Source organism: Hyla sarda, chromosome 1 (genome assembly GCF_029499605.1).
Source record: "Hyla sarda isolate aHylSar1 chromosome 1, aHylSar1.hap1, whole genome shotgun sequence".
NCBI lineage: Eukaryota > Metazoa > Chordata > Amphibia > Anura > Hylidae > Hyla > Hyla sarda.
In genome coordinates this window covers 581,338,469-581,357,504 of record NC_079189.1, presented here as the reverse complement: position 1 = coordinate 581,357,504, position 19,036 = coordinate 581,338,469, and positions in this window count along the sequence as shown.

The window sequence follows — 19,036 nt, the reverse complement described above, 5'->3', positions numbered from 1 at the left end:
TGTGAGTAAAGTTTAGTTTGTTAGTGGAGGAACCATGTGTCAATCTTTTTTTTTATGTGGATCATGATTTGACCTGATACTATTCTTATACCTATTAGATCCTAGGTTCACCCATGCCCCTTGATGAAGCCTGAATGCGAAACGTAAGTTGGCGTACATAGGTGGCACAGATCGCATACATGGCAGGTATTCTTTTGTTTTCTGTCAACAGTGTGCTAGAGCTGTTTCTCTTCATGTGGTGCATTTTATGTATACATTATATGTATTTAAATTATATGTAACCATGATATGTGCCCTGTGATCACCACCTCTTCCTCTGTGACTGTAGTCTCTGTGCTGCTATCCTTTGCTTATGCTTTTTTTTAAATGTTTTTATGTACATTGATCAATAAAGTTTTGTACCATTTGGTTATAAGTCTTAGTGACTGCTGTTCTTTGTTTTAGGGTTAATTTATATAATGTCCCAATCTCGGCAATTCTTTGCCGATTTATTTGGTGTAACTAACCAACAAGTTGTCAACTTACACAGTGGGACATTGCACTATGACTGGGAAGATGTTCAGATGTTAGTTATTAGTTAGTTATTAGGTACAGTGTACATGTCCTCTGTAGTTTGGATAACATCTCCAGTTGTAAATTTCAGCTCTGCTACATCTGCTACATTATAGGCCCAATATTTTTAATTTGTATTAAAAGCAGAAAACAGTTAAAGAGGTATTCCAGGAAAAAAAAACTTTATATATATATCAACTGGCTCCAGAATGTTAAACAGATTTTGTAAATTACTTCTATTAAAAAATCTTAATCCTTCCAGTAGTTATCAGCAGCTGAAGTTGAGTTGTTCTTTTCTGACTGACAACAGTGCTCTCTGCTGACACCTCTGCTTTTCTCAGGAACTGCCCAGAGTAGGAGCAAAGCACCATAGCAAACCTGCTTCGGACAGTTTCTGAGACAAGCAGACATGTCAGCAGAGAGCACTGTTGTCAGACAGAAAAGAACAACTCAACTTCAGCAGCTGATAATTACTGGAAGCATTAAGATTTTTTTAATAGACGTAATTTACAAATCTGTTTAACTTTCTGAAGCCAGTTGATATATATATATAAAAAAAGGTTTCTTCCTGGATGACCCCTTTAATGGTTATAGATATAAATTGGACCTACCTGGTTCATCACGTCTTGGCAGAGAGATTCATTTTGAGAATACTTACAACTTTAGGTTTTAAAGGGGTACTCCACTCCCCAGTGTTCGTAACATTTAGTTTCGAGCGCTGGTGCGGGCTTCGGGGGTCGCCACATCCCACTTATGACGTCACGCGGGGGCGTGGCAACCCCTGAAGCCCTCACCAGCAAAATGTTCCGAACGCCAGGGAGTGGAGTACCCCTTTAATGAATTCTGCGAGAAATATTAAGCAAAACAAAGTCTGCGGTGCAAGTGACAGCGGATATTTCCCCTTGTAGCTGAAATTAATTTATAGTCTGTTAACTTGTAGCTCAGAGGCGTCAAACTTCATTAGAGAGTCACACAGGAACGCAACGTTAATGGAATTATGATTTACTAATAGGACATCATGGGATAGCGTGACTGCATCTGTTCTCTCCTCCACTTCATGTTATTTTCAACCAGACAATAACAAAACATCAAAAGAGGGAAAAAAATGTTCTGAAATCAGCGGTGATAGATCCAGAGCTCAGCAATCACTGGATACTTGTCAAGTCATAACAATGTTATATCACCGTCCTATTGATGATGGCTCTGATTCAGGAAAATCTGTCCAAATCTACAAGACTCAATCAGATTTTGACCAGGGCTGAACTTAGGGTTTTGTGACCTATTCACATCATCTAAGGTCAGAACCTATGGAAGAAGGCACTCTGGGCTGCCGGACTAATGCAAGGATTTCTGCAACCCTAGGCAAAAGCTAATTTTACCGCCCCCTTGACTCCTCCCATTAACAAAGCTCACCTTATTACTGGGGTGACACACTGTAACAAACCTCCTCCTCATGTAATCTTACTTTAGGGGTGACACACTATAACAAACCCCCCCCTCATGTAGTTTCCTTACTACTGGGGTGACACACTGTAACAAACCTCCTCCTCGTGTAATCTCCTTACTACACACTGGATAACCCCTTTAATGGTTATAGATATAAATTGGACCTACCTGGTTCATCACGTCTTGGCAGAGAGATTCATTTTGAGAATACTTACAACTTTAGGTTTTAAAGGGGTACTCCACTCCCCAGTGTTCGTAACATTTAGTTTCGAGCGCTGGTGCGGGCTTCGGGGGTCGCCTGTACATTGTAACAAACCTTCTCCTCATGTAATTTCCTTACTTTTGGGGTGACACACTGTAACAAACATTCTCCTTATGTAATTACCTCACTACTGGGATGACACACTGTAACAAACCTCCTCCTCCTGTAATCTCCTTACTACTGGGGTGACACACTGTAACAAACCTTCTCCTCAAGTAATTTCCTTATTTTTGGGGTGACACACTGTAGTAACAAACCCCATCCTCATGTAATCTAATACTACTGGGCTGACACACTGTATCAAACCTCCTCCTCATGTTATCACCTTACTATTTGGGTGACACACTCTATCAAACCTCTTCCTCATGTTATCACCTTGCTACTGGGATGACACACTGAAACAAACCTCCTCCTCATTTAATTTCCGTACTTTTGGGGTGACACACTGTTACAAACATTCTCCTTATGTAATTACCTTACTACTGGGGTGAAACACTGTAACAAACCTCCTCCTCGTGTAATCTCCTTACTACTGGGGTGAAACACTGTAACAAACCTCCTCCTCATGTAATCTCCTTACTACTGGGGTGACACACTGTAACAAACCCCCTCCCCATGTAATCACATTACTACTGGGGTGACAGCTTAGTGGCTGTCAGGATCTGGAGAAATAACTCTCTTGCTGAGGGCAGAACGGCGCCCCCATGAAAAGGGTTCTCTAGGTGGCTGCCTGTTTTGCCAATAGGTGCCTATAGGTCGAGCCGGCCCTGTTGGGCTGGGCGCTCAGAGCTTGCATCTTCAACCCCATCTGGAATACCATGAGAGATAAGGAGCCCCTAGAGCGTCCTGCACATTTTTCCCACCACCTTAGGCCACCCCTACATAACCCACGCTACATAATGCCCTCTCCTTCCCAACCCATCTGCAACAATGCTTACATGTCTCCTGTTGTTAACAGTTTTACTGCTATTGGTGCCACAGAAGCACTACTGCTGGCAGAAATGTGTCCAATGCTGCTAAGAGGGTGAGGAGGGGAGATAGACATATGAAATAGTCTATTATCTGTTATGTCATGTTGCAGATAGGTGCACAATAGGATTCTGTGAAACAACTTTAACACTTTACTGAAGCTGCAGCTTTTAGCTGAGAAAAATGAGGATTTGGTCACTGTCCCTTTAAAGATTGCTTTTGCAGTAGAATTACTGGATGGAAAGTCTCTATGGTGCTCTAAGCATGTGTAAGTGTATGTAGACAGAATACAGATGTTACACAGTCTAAGTAGCTGGTTCTCTTTTGATGAGGATCTACTGTGGCTTACTGTGTCGCAAATAATTTTACTCACAAACTCTGATTTATGACACAATATTCAGAGGGATGCATGCAGGAAACATTTTGATGGTGTGAATGCCACTAACCCCAACCTTAGGTCACTGAAGAGATGAGTGTATGTAGAGGAAGCCTTGTTCAGCTTTGTTATTCATCTCTGACTAAAACAGAAACTCATTCTTGGAGCTGAAGATTTGAATCACTTTATCCTCATAGCATGGGCCGGAACAGAACAGGATTCCACCTTGAAATAACAGTTTGACCTAGGGGTACATATGCCTGGAAAGAGCAGAGGCTAGTAGCTTTCACTTCTGAATGTACCTAAGTTGTCCTTCTACTGTGCAGTGTTTGCAGGTTGTCTCTTATCAGCATCACCCTGCAGACTACATATTAGCTAGAGACTCCACTGTGTTTTTTTTTTTTCTTCTCATTAACTTTCATCTCTTCCAAATCTGTTCACATTCCCAAAAATCCGTTTCCTTTACCCAAATGAATCAGCATTGTTCTGTTTATTCACCGCAGAAATCTAACAGCCTCGGGGGCCTTGAGAAGTATGTGGATTGGAACAAGTGCAGAAATTGTAAAAGTTAAAAAGTATTACATTTATCTCCATACAACTTAAAGAAATTTCCTACAACATTGGCCCAGATTTATCAAACCGTGTGAGAGAAAAAGTGGAGGGATTTTCCCACAGCAACCAATCACAGCTCAGCTTTCACTTTACCTCAACTTGTTAGCTGAGCTGTGATTGGTTGCTGTGGAAAAATCCCTCCACTTTTTCTCTCACACAGTTTGATAAATCTGGCCCATTATGTTTAATTGTTTCCATAACTTTCTGTTTTTGTTGCGCTTTTTTATACTGGTATACCTGGATATTTATTTTCTGAACTGTCAGGTGGAAGAATAGTGTCTTCTTAAAGCAGTGGTTCTTAACCTTGTTGGAGGTACTGAACCCCACCAGTTTCATATCCGTATTCACCAAACCCCTCTTAATTGGAAAAATAAAATATGATTTTTTCAAATTCAAAACATAGGAGGTATATATTTAAATGGGCACTGTCATGAAATCTAAGTACTACAACATATCTCTAATATACTTTAATTAAAAAAAGTGATTTTAAACAAGTTTAAAATCACTTTTAAATTCGGCCACTAGGGGTCGCCCTCCTAGTGGCCGAATGCATTCTGCAGTGACGTCACTACTGGATTTCGACTCATTTCAGCCTGGCAAATGAGTCGAAATCCAGTCACTGCGGTGCTCGCTCGCGCCTGTCAATCAGACAGGCGAGAGCGAGCACGCTGATAGCTGGGGCTGCGCGCATTGGCCAGCTCCACTGGCCTCGCGCGCGGCCCCGCCCCCCCCCCCCCTTACCCTGTCCGGAGGCCGTTACCCTGTCCGGAGGCAGCTCATTGATCCTCTGGTAAGTCTTCCTCACTGGAGGAAAGGGGTGGGGGAAGCGGGGTTCGGGGGAGTGCCGCCGCTCAGCACTAGAGGTATGGGGGTGGGGAGCGGGGTTCGGGAGAGCGCCGCCGCCGCCGCTGCTGCTGCTGCTCCCGAAGTAGCACTGCTGCGCTAATAAAGTTATTGTTTTCACCACAGGGTGCCTCCAGCTTTTTCACCACTACAACTCCCAGAATGCCCTGACAGCCAGTAGATGTTAGGGCAAGCTGGGAGTTGTAGTGGTGAAACAGCTGGAGGCACCCTGTATAGTGAGCTAAGGGCGGAAGTGCCGGCTCCAGCAGGCATCAGTGACGTGGTGCCTGCTGGGGAAGTCTGCCTGGTAGTGAGCACACTACCAGGCAGACAAAAAGGGATTTTAATATAGTAAAAAAAAAATGTAAAGGGAGGGAGGGGGTTAGGGAGAGATGGGCAATAGGCAGGGACAGAAAGAAAGAAAAAATGGATGGTGGAAGCTACACTTTAAGTATATATTTATACATAGGTGCACAAAATGAACAAAACCATTAAAGAACAAAACCATTAAGACACATTAGGTGCAGGCAGTGTTCCCCCACACATTACATGCAGGCAGTGTTCCCCCACATTAGGCAGGCAGTGTTCACCCACACATTAGGCGCAGGCAGTGTTCCCCCAAATTATGTAGGCCAGTGGGCTTCAACCTGCGGACCTCCAGATGTTGCAAAACTACAACTCCCAGCATGCCCGGACAGCCGTTGGCTGTCCGGGCATGCTGGGAGTTGTAGTTTTGCAACACCTGGAGGTCCACAGGTTCAAGACCACTAATGTAGGCAGTGTTCCCCCACAGACATACAACCTCCAGCCATATACAGTGTATGGCTGGGGGCTGTATGCCTGTGTACTGCCCACTTCAGTGCTCCGACCACTGCTCCGGCTATAGCAGTAGGTCTCGGGACCGGTGGTCGGAGCACCGAAGATGACGTGCGGCTGGTCACTTACCAAAGAATGAACACTTACAGGGGTTTTCCTGGCTTCTAGTCCTGGTGGTCTATGCAAGAATCTTTCATTTAGTTTCTGTCATACCCTGTACTCCAGCAAGGCATCAATTAACCTGACCTGTCTGAGCTCTCATGATTTCATATGGCAATTCCTTATTATTATTCAACAAAAAATCCTATATTGCTTGGACTGTACAAAAAAGGAAAAAAGCAATACTTACCAACCCCCGGTTCCATGCAGGTCCAGCTCGATTACTTCTGCCGCTACTCATCTCTTCTGCCTGATTCTCGGACAAAAGGTTTGAGCAGGAGAAGAAGTAGTCTTAAAGACTGTTAGTCACTCCAGGTCTGGTTTTTGTCAGAGCAATATCTTCTATATTTTCTCTAATCCCATTCAAGCTTAGACAGTGCCCTATATGTTTTTCTTTATAAATGTATGGCCGGTGCCACCTTTAGGCGAGGTAGACTAGAGCGTCCATTAGATGGGGGGGCCATATATGATGCTGTGCGCCTGTGAACAGCAGCAGGCTGGGCCGGTCACACAGTAGCTCCTAGGGGCCATCACTGTGCGCAGGAAGAAGAGAAGAGGCCATACTGGGGACAGTGTGGGAGCCATCAAAGGAAGGCTCTTTTTCAATCTTGGCAAGAAGGCTTTTACCTGCAAGTAGGGACTACTAACTACAAGGAACTGCTAACTAGAGGGGGATCCTAACTTCAAGGGGTACTCCGCTGCAACAGCATTCAGAACATTTTGTTCCGAACGCTTGGAGCACGCAGCAGGGATCGTGACGTCCTGGCCCCTCCCATAGACTTGCATTGAGGGTGTGTGGCCATGACATCATGAGAGGGCGTGGTCATAACATCACAACCCGCACCAAGCGTTCTAAATAAACCCCTGGCACTGTACAGAGATCGGGGGGCTCATGATCAGACATCTTATCCCCTATTCTTTGGATAGGGAGTAAGATGTCTAGGGGTGGAGTACCCCTTTAAAACTTCAAAAGGCTGCTAACTGCAGAGCTGCTAACTACAAGGGTTGCTAAATAACATATAACTACAGGGGACAACTATCTACTATTTCAAGGGGGCAACAATCTACAAGGGGACCTACTCACAGGTGGCACCTATCTACTTTAGGCACCTGTCTAACTGGAGCACCCCATCAAATCGAATCTAATCTATTTTCAGATAATTTTTTAACCCAATAAAACACATCTGGAAAACTACACATAAAAAATGTGTGCATCTTGGAAAAGTGTCTGTGTTTTGTGTTTAAGATAAATGATAGTGATTTTCATTGTTCGGAAACAAGTATTTTCCAAAAATACCCTCATTGGTAAAGGTTTGGAGGAACAGGTTACGTAATTTCTCATTGGAGTCCTTCTCTTTCCTTTTCCTTTCCCTCTGGTGCAGACCACTATGATGACTTATTCCAGCCACAACTCGTCTCTGCAGCATTGCCAGAAAAAACTTCTTAGGCTCCTCACTTTACCAGGACCTCTATATAAACTTCCCAACAATGGGGTCCCAATAATGCCCCATAATTATGGTAAGAATGCCCCTCTTTATGCCCCCCACATAAATAGTATCTACTTTTGTGTTCGCTAAATTGAAGTAATGTTGGCTTTGTGCCCATATACATTAGGTAGGTAAATCCCCTAATAGTAGGTAGAATCCCATAAGACAGCCAGGTAGGTAAAGTCCCCATTATTGCCCCCTTTGCCCTAATAGTTTTCTCTCCTCATTAATAGTGTTTTAGTGCCTTAGGTAGACAGTCCCCTGTCCCCACTCTAATTTCACCTCCTTTTCTAAAAAATCTTACCCCCTTATTAATTGGATAAGGAGACCCACCTCCCAATTAGCTAGACTGTTATACCAACCGCTCATTGGGTAGATATGTAGTGTCCCAGCACTTTACTACTACTATTACTAGCAACTATACTACATTATAATTTGTAAAATTGCACTGTTTTTGTTCATTTTTAACTGTAGTTTTGCACCATGTGCTTAGCAGGTGGTGAAGAGTTAAACATTGACATCACATACACACAGTATTTGGTATTAGGTGCTCTACACCGCCATCTCCTGGTAGGGATAGGTAAGGAGTTCCAGAAAGGGAAAGTTAACATGTTAACATAATTATTTGTCTATATATAAGTGTGTGTGTGTGTGTGTGTGTGTGTGTTGGGGGGGGGGGTGTTATCAACCACATATGCCAGTGTTCTGGCATTAAAAACCTGCAAATTATTTGGGGGGCGGAGCCTAGCCGTGGACTGAAATGGACGTGTGAGCCTGCAGCCCTCCCATCTGCCTTGTGATTCCTCACCTCACATTCCTCTTTTTCTCCCGTACGATGGTCAAGATTAGTGATGAGTGGCATTGCCCATATTCAAATTCGCGATATTTCGTCGGGCAGTAAGGACTCGCCGTTCACCGTTATTTTAACCACTGGGTGTGCACTGACACTGTCACTATGTAATCTGCTGCTATTAGATTGAGTGAGTTCTTACTTTTTGTTGCAGCATCATTCTGGCTTAGTCTCTTGATTCCTGCTATCAGGAATTTATGTTTGTTGTGTCTTTTAAGTCATTTTAAACTTGTTCTTTAATAAAGTTTATAATTTTGATAATCTCATAAACGCTTTTGTCTTGTTGCTCAATCACTTATGGTTAGCGTGAGGTTTTGTTATTCTCATAGGGAATATCTTGTGTTTCTGATATTTCGTGAATGTATAGATGAATATTCGTCCTATATTTGTGAATTTCATGTATTTGTTATATTCGCATTTGTGCACATGTGGATAAAAGTGAATATTCAGAATTTCGAATATATAGCGAATATATTCGCAATATTTGCTAATTTGCAATATTTGCAATAAAAATTTGAAATGCGAATATTTGCGCCCAACACTAGCCAAGCTTGGTCGCGGAATACCTGGTGATCCTGGAGAATCCCCCAGACCAGGTAAAAACCAGGTGGACATGTCTAAATTCTTCAAGAAGAAGGGCGTTGTCTCCTCGGTGCGTCTACCCAAAATGGCGCCGGACACTTACTCCCAGCAAGACTCTCACGACGGGGACGAACCGGGCAGCGACACAGAAGGCTGCTCTCTGGCCATAATCACTCAACACTTCCTGAAATTGTTTATGAAGAAGGCTTTGGCACAAGCGGTTAAGCCGATCCTGCAGGAGTTGGCTGAAATCAAGGCGGAGGTGCAAGCTATCGGTACCAGAACGGAGGCCTTAGAGATGATCTGTGCTGCCCTGGCCTCTCACTCAGCGGCGTTTGTGGACCGCACTAGTCTTATGGAGGCGCACCTCAATACTACTTATTCTTTCCTCGAAGACCAGGAGAACAGGAGCCGAAGGAAAAATGTGCGACTGAAATGCTTTCCTGAACTGTGGGTGACTGATGCTCTTCCGAAGGTCGCCAGAGATATCTTCTCGTGCCTGCTGGGCCTGGACCGGGCCAAATCATTGGTGATAGAGAGGATACACAGGGCACTGAGACCAAAACCGCATCCCTCTGACCCGTCAAGAGACGTTATTTGCGGTCTGTTGTCCTTTGTCGATACTAAAGCGATACTGCAAGCTGCCAGAGAGAAAAGAACTATCTGATACAGGGAAGCTGAGGTTGCCCTCTATCAGGATATAGCACCATCTACTCTTGCTAAGCGCAGGATCCTGCGACCGCTGCTGGAACAGCTGAGAGGTATGGGCCTTTAGTATGCCTGGCTCTTCCCTTTTGGCCTCTCTATCTCCCATAACAACAAACGGATCACGGTCAGGACACCAGCTGATCTCGAGCAATTCTGGTCGGCGCTGGACATACCCCCTGTGGAGATTCCCACCTGGCTGCCAGTTGCTGATCTCAAGCCGCTCCCTCCATTGCTGAAGCAAGAAGAATGGAAAGTCGTTTTCAGAACCAAATCATCCAAAAAGAAGAACATGCCACTTAAGGAAAGACCCCCGCCATGCTGAATCTCCTTCATTGAGCCGGGAGGCTCCTGCCTTTGCCAGCTGTCAGGGTGCTATCCTACACGTTACCTTTTTGCCGCTGAGTTTGCCCTCCTCTTGAGGGAGGCACCAGGTTTGACGTTATGGGTTTTCGGACCCTTAGTTTTCTTTTGCCCCGATTTGAGTGACGCATGACTGGTTACCTAGTCTTTCTTCCCATCAGCCCACGGTGAGCCTTGACCTCCCTTGGATGCCACATAGTGGTGTCCCCTCCCCCCCCCCCCCCTCACTGTTCGTCCTGGCCGCTAAGAGACCCTGGACTTCAGACTTTGGACTCTGAGTACTTCCTCTCTCCCCCCCCCATTCCATACATACCCCTTCCCCCACATCTGCGGACTGCTTCTTCCTTGGAGATTACAGCGGGACTCTGCTGGATAGGAAGATGAGGGACTACTACTGATTTTATTTGCTTTTTCCTTTTTTATTTTATTATTTCTTGTGTATTTTTGCAGATGCAACTGGTCTCCTTGTCTATTGTCTATTGACTAGGCTGTGAATTGCTGAATTGCTGTATTGTATTCTCATTCATGTCAGTAACACTTCTTACCTTGCATAGTTCTTTCTCTCTCCCTCTCTTCACACTTGTTTTCGTTGTGCTGGTCATGGCCCTCTCTATCTCTCTTTTCTTCCTTTTTACTTGCTCACCCTCTCCCCATCTCTCCTCTCTTCACTCCCCCCTCCCACCTGTTCCTGCCCTTTTGACCTCCCTCCCCTTACACCTCTCCCTCTTTCTCTCCTCTAACTTTCCCCCTATTTGACCTGCTCCTTGCATTCCCTCCCTCTATCTCTCTCCCACTGACCCCTCTTATGCTGTTTGGGCTCCCTGTGTTACTCTACATGAGGTGTTTATTGTCATTTTTGTACTGTATGCTTTGACCATCATACCTCCAGAGCTGTGGATCATGAGTGATCACAGACTAGGTAGTGTTGGTTGACCTAAAAGCCCCCTCTTCCGCTTGACCTCTTTGTGGTTAAGTGTAGTTGCTTTTCCTCTCTTACTTGTCCCCTTGCTTATTACTCTCCCTTCCCACTTTTGCTTCCATATATCCTCCTTTACTTTTTATCCCTCTTGACAATCCTACCTTCATCCCCTTTCCCTCTCTGTCTGTCCTTACTCCTAGCGCTCTCCTTCTTGGTTCATCTTACCCCTACACCTTCTCTTCCCTTTTTGTGCTCTCTCCCCCCACCCCCCCTGCCCTTTGCTACTCCCTCCCCCCCCCTGAAAGATGTCACATTTTTCGGTTGTGCGAGGTATGAACACTCCTGAAAAAAGACACCATATAATGACCCTCTTAAGGAGACGTGGGGCCTCTATTGTGTTCTTACAGGAAACACATTTAAAAAAAGATAAAGTACCTAAGCTTCCCACCAAATATTACTCTCATTGGTTCCACTCATGCCATGGCTCCCCGGCGTCGAAAGGGTTTTCTATAGCAATCCACCGCTCTCTCCTTGTCAAAATACTCCAGCAATTCTCTGATTCTGAGGGAAGAGCCTTGTTTCTCTGTATACAACTTCATCAAGTAACCTACACCTTAGCTAATATCTATTCTCCGAATCATGCCCAGGTGGCATGGCTTTTAAAATTGTCTGATTTAAAATTGTTTGCAGAAGGGCAGATCATTCTAGGTTCTGACTTAAATGTCCCTCTGAACCCTTGTTTGGACTCCTCCTCTACTGCCCCTAATGTCTCTCAGTGTTCTTTGTCTAGATTGCATACTAAACTTGCTGATTTATCTCTTCATAGATTCTTGGTGCACTCTGAACCCCTCCATCTGGGACTACACACATTACTCCTCCATCCATGGCTCCTACCAACGTCTGGACTACCTCCTGATACATTCCTCTCTCCTGCCTGCTCTCATCTCTACAGGTATAGACGCAATCACGATCTCGGATCATGCCCCTATCTTTCTCACTCTTTCCCTCCTGAATCCCTCCCCCTTCACCTCCACTTGGCAACTGAATGAAAGACTTTTAGAGAACTCCCGAGCACTGACTGACTTGAAAGCCCATTTAGAGATGTACTTTGGGGTGAACTGTGGCTCTGGCCCTTCCCCTCCCATTGTCGGAGGCCCACAAGGCCTACCTACATGGAGTTTTCATATCGTGGGGATCAAGGCTTAAAAAAGAATATAGAAAACAGGTTGATGAACTACTTCAGGAGATTTCGACACTTGAGAGGGCTCATAAACGTACCAGACTTGAGGCGACTTTAGATAAGATGCAGTCCCTGCGGGAACAACTATTCTCCCGCCTGAAGACACAGTCTTCAAACGCTTATTTGCATCATAGACACTGCATCTATGCACATGGGGACAAGGGTGGTAGACTGATGTCATCCTTTCTCAAGAAAGCTAGAGCAAAGCAACACATACACGAAATTAAGAATTAGTCGGGATCTCTACTCACCTCCACCACAGACATTGCCCGACAATTCCAACGCTTTTACTCAGACCTATACAATCTTCAACCTAATGCCCAACATGATGGGCACCCCCTGTTGTGGACGCTGCTGAGCAGTTCCTAGCTGAGCTCCATTTGCCCTCTTTAGACCCCTCTATGTCCCAAACCCTGCTCTATCACTCCTAATGAGGTTAGGAGAGTTGTGATGTCCTTCCCACCGGGCAGAAGCCCGGGCCCAGATGGCCTTCCACTTATATAGTACAAACATTTTCTGGATGTTCTTCTCCCACACCTGACAGAATCCTGTTCGTCCCTCTTGGGGGGGGGGGGCTCTCCCTAGACAGGCTCAAGAGGCCCATATCACCATCATTGCAAAGGAGGGTAAACACCCGGCAGAGTGTAGCAGCTATAGGCCTATTTCTTTATTGAACCTGGACCTGAGGATATGGGCGAAGCTCCTGTCCAATAGAATCAAGGGACTTCTTCCTCATCTGGTTGCCCCAGAACAATCAGGCTTTGTGCTGGGAAGGGAGGGCAGGGCCAATACGTTTAAACTCCTTGCCTCCATTCACCATGTCCGCTTGAAGCGCTCTCCATTTGTCCTTCTCGGTGTTGATGCCGAGAAGGCCTTCGATAGAGTGAATTGGTCTTTTATGAAGGCTGTCCTGCAAAGTTTTACTTTCCTGGCACCCTTCATTGCTGCTATATTCTCCCTTTATGCTCAACCATATGCATCCCTCCTGATCAACAACACATTATCTCCTCCGTTCCTCATTACCAATGGCACCAGGCAGGGTTGCCCACTTTCCCCAACTCTTTTTGTCCTTGTCATGGAGTCCCTCCTTCAGAAAGTGCAACAACATCCTTCAATATGTGGGGTTCATACCCCCTCCGGTGAATTGAAGGCACTGGCATTTGCAGATGACCTGCTGTTCCTTCTTACCAAACCCGAGTCTGGCTTGCCCTTCCTGGTGTCTTTGTTTGAGGAGTTTGGTCAGCTCTCCAACTTTTAAGTTAATGTAACCAAGTTGGAGCTGCTCAAAATTACTCTCTCCAATGAACGCGTCTCTAGACTGAAACACCTATCCCCATTTCCGTGGGCGCAGACGTCACTGAAATACCTAGGGGTTAACATTACTAGCTCAATACAGACACTTTATAGAGCAAACTTTCACCCCCTCCTTGGTGAAATTCAGACTCTTCTCACTGACTACGACAACCCCCTCATCTCGTGGCTTGGTCGACGTAATGTGTTACAGTCTTATGTGGTCCCCAAATTTTGTACAAACTTCAGATGCTCCCTATCGCACTCCCCCCATCCTTTTTCTCTTCTGTCAGGAAGCTTGACCCATATACCTATTCGCCAACTGCTTCTGGATGGAGGGGTCCCGACGGCTGATATGCTGCGTACGCTCCTCCCTGATGTTCAGTTGTCCTTTTTCCACATCAGTCATGTATAACATTGCTGCTCCCTGTTTCTGGCACATTTGGGCAAGCTGGGGGACCTAAGCTGGAGTCACCTCCTAGTAACTCTCACAAGTTGTCCTTTATTAAGAACCTGTGGGCTGAGCCGGCACACTCTTCCCGGCCGGGCTATATTGCCTCCCGGGAACAGGAGCTGGGGCAACAATTTTCTGACTCAGAGGTCCACTACATTCTACGTCACTCTAAGGGATATTCACGATTTGTCCGTCTTCGTGAATCTCACTGCAAGCTGTTGTCTCGTTCTTACAGGACTCCTGAGTTTCTCTATGCTCACGGTTTATCCCCCAGCAACTCCTGTTGGTGCTGTAAGACTCAGGTGGGAGGGCATCTGCACATCTGGCGGACATGCCCGGTTATCCAAAAGTTCTGGAAGGAAGTGGAGTCACTCATCAACTCCATTGGTCCTGCTCCGATCTCTTTAACCCCTGACCTGGCCCTTCTAGGCAGATCCTCCTTTAACTTCTGTCCTCATAAGGATACTTTGACTGCACGCTTCTTGGCTGCTGCCAAGTTCTTGATTCCGTTAAAGTGGCTCAGTCCCTTGCCGCCCTCCATAGAGGAGTGGATGGGTAAGGTCTGCCAGCTGTGCAGGATCAAGGAGATGTCCAGCAGATCTGAGCATAACCACGAAAACTTCTTGAGAATTTGGGGACCATGGTTGGATTATGTAGATCGTTTTGATCGTGATGCTATCATTTAATGCCTTCGGTACCAATGATTTTGATTTTGATGCTGCATGTTAATCTGACATCCTGACCCCCCCCCCCCCCCCCCCATCCAGCACTCCCCATTCTCCAATATATTTTTTATGTTCATGTGAACTATTTTGTCTCGCTGACAATGTCTAGACAATTGTATGTCTCTAACTTGCTGTATGTTGCAGCATTGACTGTTTGTTATTTCTGTTTATTCTTGAAAACCAATAAAATCTTAATTGAGAAAACCCATTGACTTATGCAAAAATGAGCAATTTTTTATAACTTTACACTGCACTCTCCAAGTGGGTGGAGCTTAGCAAACACCCTCCCCCACTTTGTCGTTTAAGTTGAGTCTTTACAGGAAACAGAGCAAGTAACATCCAGAGCAGGACCGGAGCAAAAAGCTTTGTCTACACAGGCGAAGGTGCATTTTGGTGCCCCCCCCCCCATGACTGACATAGCATGGGCTGGAAGCACCAGGGCAATGCAGAATAATATGCACCCCCCCAGCCTGTAAATAGTGATGCATATAGTGTATGTTAGCTTGAAATTGGACCCCACACCCATAACCTAGATAATCCGTTGGGTTGAGGCACTGCCGCAGATATGCACCCCAGCTCCCAGGTAGCGGAGGTGCCGGATCGGCCTGCTTAATGCAGAGGTGTAACAAGGGTACAGGATCACAAGGATATAGATAAACACCCCCCAAAACCCTGTTACATGCATATTTTGCATTGTGTGTATGTATGTCAATGCACATACTGTATGTTTGTAATTATATCTGCATTTACGTGATCATAATTTTTCCTTCTCTCATTTGTTATAGGATGTTCTGTTTTTTTTTTTTTAACCAAATCGCCATTTGGCTTCCAATGAATCGACATGAATAGTGACAGATTGCAATCAATCAGCCAGAAATGATTGAGGAGAGAAAAAAATAGTCTCAATGTGCATCTGGTAAGAGAAGTAATCACACGTCGTAACTATCTACCAGAATATGTGTCTCTAAATCCACTCCATCATGACTCTTCTATCCCATCCCTGTCATTGCCGAAGCTATCTCCAACATACCTGGGCCTCCTCGGGGGACAGCACGTTTTGCGCCTTTTAATTACCAGACTGCATAGATAGACCGTATTACTGTATGTTCGTCGCACTTGTTTATTGGTAGATATCTCTCTATTCATATAGAGCACAAATAAATAAAAAAATTAGGCGTAATGAAGCTTGGAGCCGGGGACGACAGCTGCACAACAGAACAACAGCGTAAATGGAGTTGTAATAAACTAAAAGTGAAATATATCACAGCCCGGCAATAAACGCTTCAAGGTTCATTTTGCAGAATTGTCTTTTTTATCCAGATCATAAAGTGCGTTCGCCATTGTTTATCCGATCTTGTATTAAGTGAGATGAAATGAAACATAGTGAATGTCCGAGAATCGGATGATAATTGGGGATCGGCATTATATGGCGGCGTAAAAAGACACAAATGACTGCTCCATTACCAAGCCGCGTCACATTAGAGGAGGTAAACAATGCTAAAATCGAGGTTGTTTGGACATAAAATTACATTTGTAGCATTTGTAGAGATAGCTGGAAGTTAGTTGTGCTTTAGTTGTTGCTATAGTGTAGTGGTGTCCAAACTGTGGCCTGTCAGAAGTTGCAAAACGACAACTCCCAGCATGCCCGGACAGCCAATGGCATGCTGGGAGTGGTTGTTTTGCAACATCCGACAGGCCACAGTTTGGACACCACTGCTATAGGGTCTCACCCTTTTTTTGGATGAAAGTGCTGCCCCTTATCACACACCAGTGACAGCTCGCATTAAATGAGTTTCTCAGGGATATGAAAAATTATCCCCTATCCTAAGATCGCGGGGGTCCAACCGATGGGGCCCCCTGCGATCTCCTGTATAAGGGCCAGGCAGTCAATGGCAAGGGGGCGTGTCCGACCACCGCATGACCGACACACCCTCTCAATACATTTCTGCCATAGAGAATTGTATTGAAGGAGCATGCCGGGCGCCGCGTCATGCGGTAGTCGAAACACGCAACTTTGGCAAAGAGTCGGGGGCCCCAGTGTTCGGACCCCAGTGATTGGAAACTTATCCCCTTTCCTTAGGATAGAGGATACGTTTTCATATCCCAGAGTACTCCTTTAACATATCATCAATGCACCCCCCCACACTACTGACTCCCTGCTTCTGCTGGATGCAAGAGGTGAGCCAAAATATAGATGACCTCCTCCTAGTGTGGAGGGGGTCAAAGGAGGAGGCAATTTCTTTTGTGCAATATCTCAATTCCAATTACCACAACTTGAGTTTACTTACCAATTGGACAAGAACACCGCCAACTTCCTTAATGTCACTCTGACAGGGGACCCTGTCAGCCATAAAATACATACGCAACTCTTCCGTAAACCTACTGCCGGAAACAACATTTTACATGCAAAAAGTAACCATTCACTTCACACAATTCGCAATCTCCCTATAGGAGAATTTAAACGTGCCAAGAGCCAATCATCTGCATCAGCTGTATACCAAGAGGCATGCAAGGCCATTGACAATCGTTTGAGAAAACATGGTTATACTAATTCTATGCTTACCAGGAAAGGTTAAAGAACCTTGACATGTATAGGTTTGAAGAAAGAAGAGACAGAGGGGATATTATAGAGACTTTTAAATAAATAAAGAGAAACAACACGGTAAAGGAGGAGAGGAGATTTAAAAGAAGAAAAACTACCACAAGAGGACATAGTTTTAAATTAGAGGGGCAAAGGTTTAAAAGTAATATGAGGAAGTATTACTTTACTGAGAGAGTAGTGGATGCGTGGAATAGCCTTCCTGCATAAGTGGTCGCTGCAAATACAGTGAAGGAATTTAAACATGCATGGGATAAGCATAAGGCTATCCTTCATATAAGATAGGGATAGGCATAAGGATATCCTTCATATAAGATAGGGCCAGGGACTATTAATAGTATTCAGATTATTAGGCAGACTAGATGGGCCAAATGATTCTTATCTGCCAACACATTCTATGTTTTTATGCTATGATTCTAAGGATCGACAAGCCTTTTTTGAAAGAGCCCACATCTACCTGAAGTGAAAAGTCACCATGCATCCCCACTTTTACCACACCATATAGTGTTGATTTCAATAATATCTGCTCAATCATGTGCAAACATTTACCCATTTTACATCAGGATTCTAACTTGGCAGATTTATTACACAAAGGCGCTAGATTTGTAGAGAAAAAAGGGAAATCTCTGAGAGACTATTTGTCTCTCAGCAATTTTATGACTGCTAATTCCAATGCCAGTTGGTTCTCTACTAGAGGGTGCAACTGCTGTGGTGCTACCAGATGTATCTGTTGCACCAAAGCCCGTCGCTAAAGGACAGGCAAACCAAGCAATTGCTTGGGCCCCCGAGCTGGCCCGGGACCTCGAGCAGAGCCGGTGCTTGTTGTGCCGGGCCATCCTTCTCCCCCTATCTCGGCTGGGCAGCTCCCCCTGTCGGTCGACTGGGCTAGCAGTGCGAAAGCCTGGAGCGGGAGGCAAAGACTAAAGCCGTTCAGCCTCCAGCTCCTATTTTTGTGCCCAGCTCACCTGTAGTTGCTGGGAACTCAGGATGTAGCTACGCGCGTTGGCCTCCTATTGAAGTTTGCTCACGTCATGCTCCCAGAATTCAAGGGCCGGTGTCACTACGTCCTGACGCCAGCCGTAGGTATTCTGAGAGTGTGACATGCGCGAACATCATTACCGCGCGTTACGCGTAGCTGTGGAAGCCCTTATCTGGGGACTGGGGAAGGTTCTGCCCTGAATTCCCGGCAACTGCAGCAGCAGAGGTACCAGCCAAGGGGTACTACTAATCTTGGGGTACTACCTGCCTACTGGGGGGAGGGGGTTAATCTGGGGGTACTACCTTCCTACTGGGGGGAGGGGGTTAATCTGGGGGTACTACCTGCCTATTGGGGGGGAGGGGGTTAATCTGGGGGTACTACCTGATTACTGGGGGAGGGGATTTATCTGGGGGTACTACCTGCCTACTGGGGGAAGGAGTTATTCTGTGGGTACTACTTGCCTACCATGGGAAGGAGTTATTCTGGGGGTACTACCTGCCTACTGGGGGTACTACCTGCCTACTGGGGGGAGGGGGTTAATCTGGGGGTACTACCTGCTTACTGGGGGAGGGGATTTATCTGGGGGTACTACCTGCCTACTGGGGGAAGGAGTTATTCTGTGGGTACTACTTGCCTACTGGGGGGAAGGAGTTATTCTGGGGGTACTACCTGCCTACTGGGGGTACTACCTGCCTACTGGGGGGAAGGGGGTAATCTGGGGGTACTACCTGCCTACAGGGGTTTAATCTGGGGGTACTACCTGCCTACTGGGGGGAGGGGGTCAATCTGGGGGTAGTACCGGTCTACG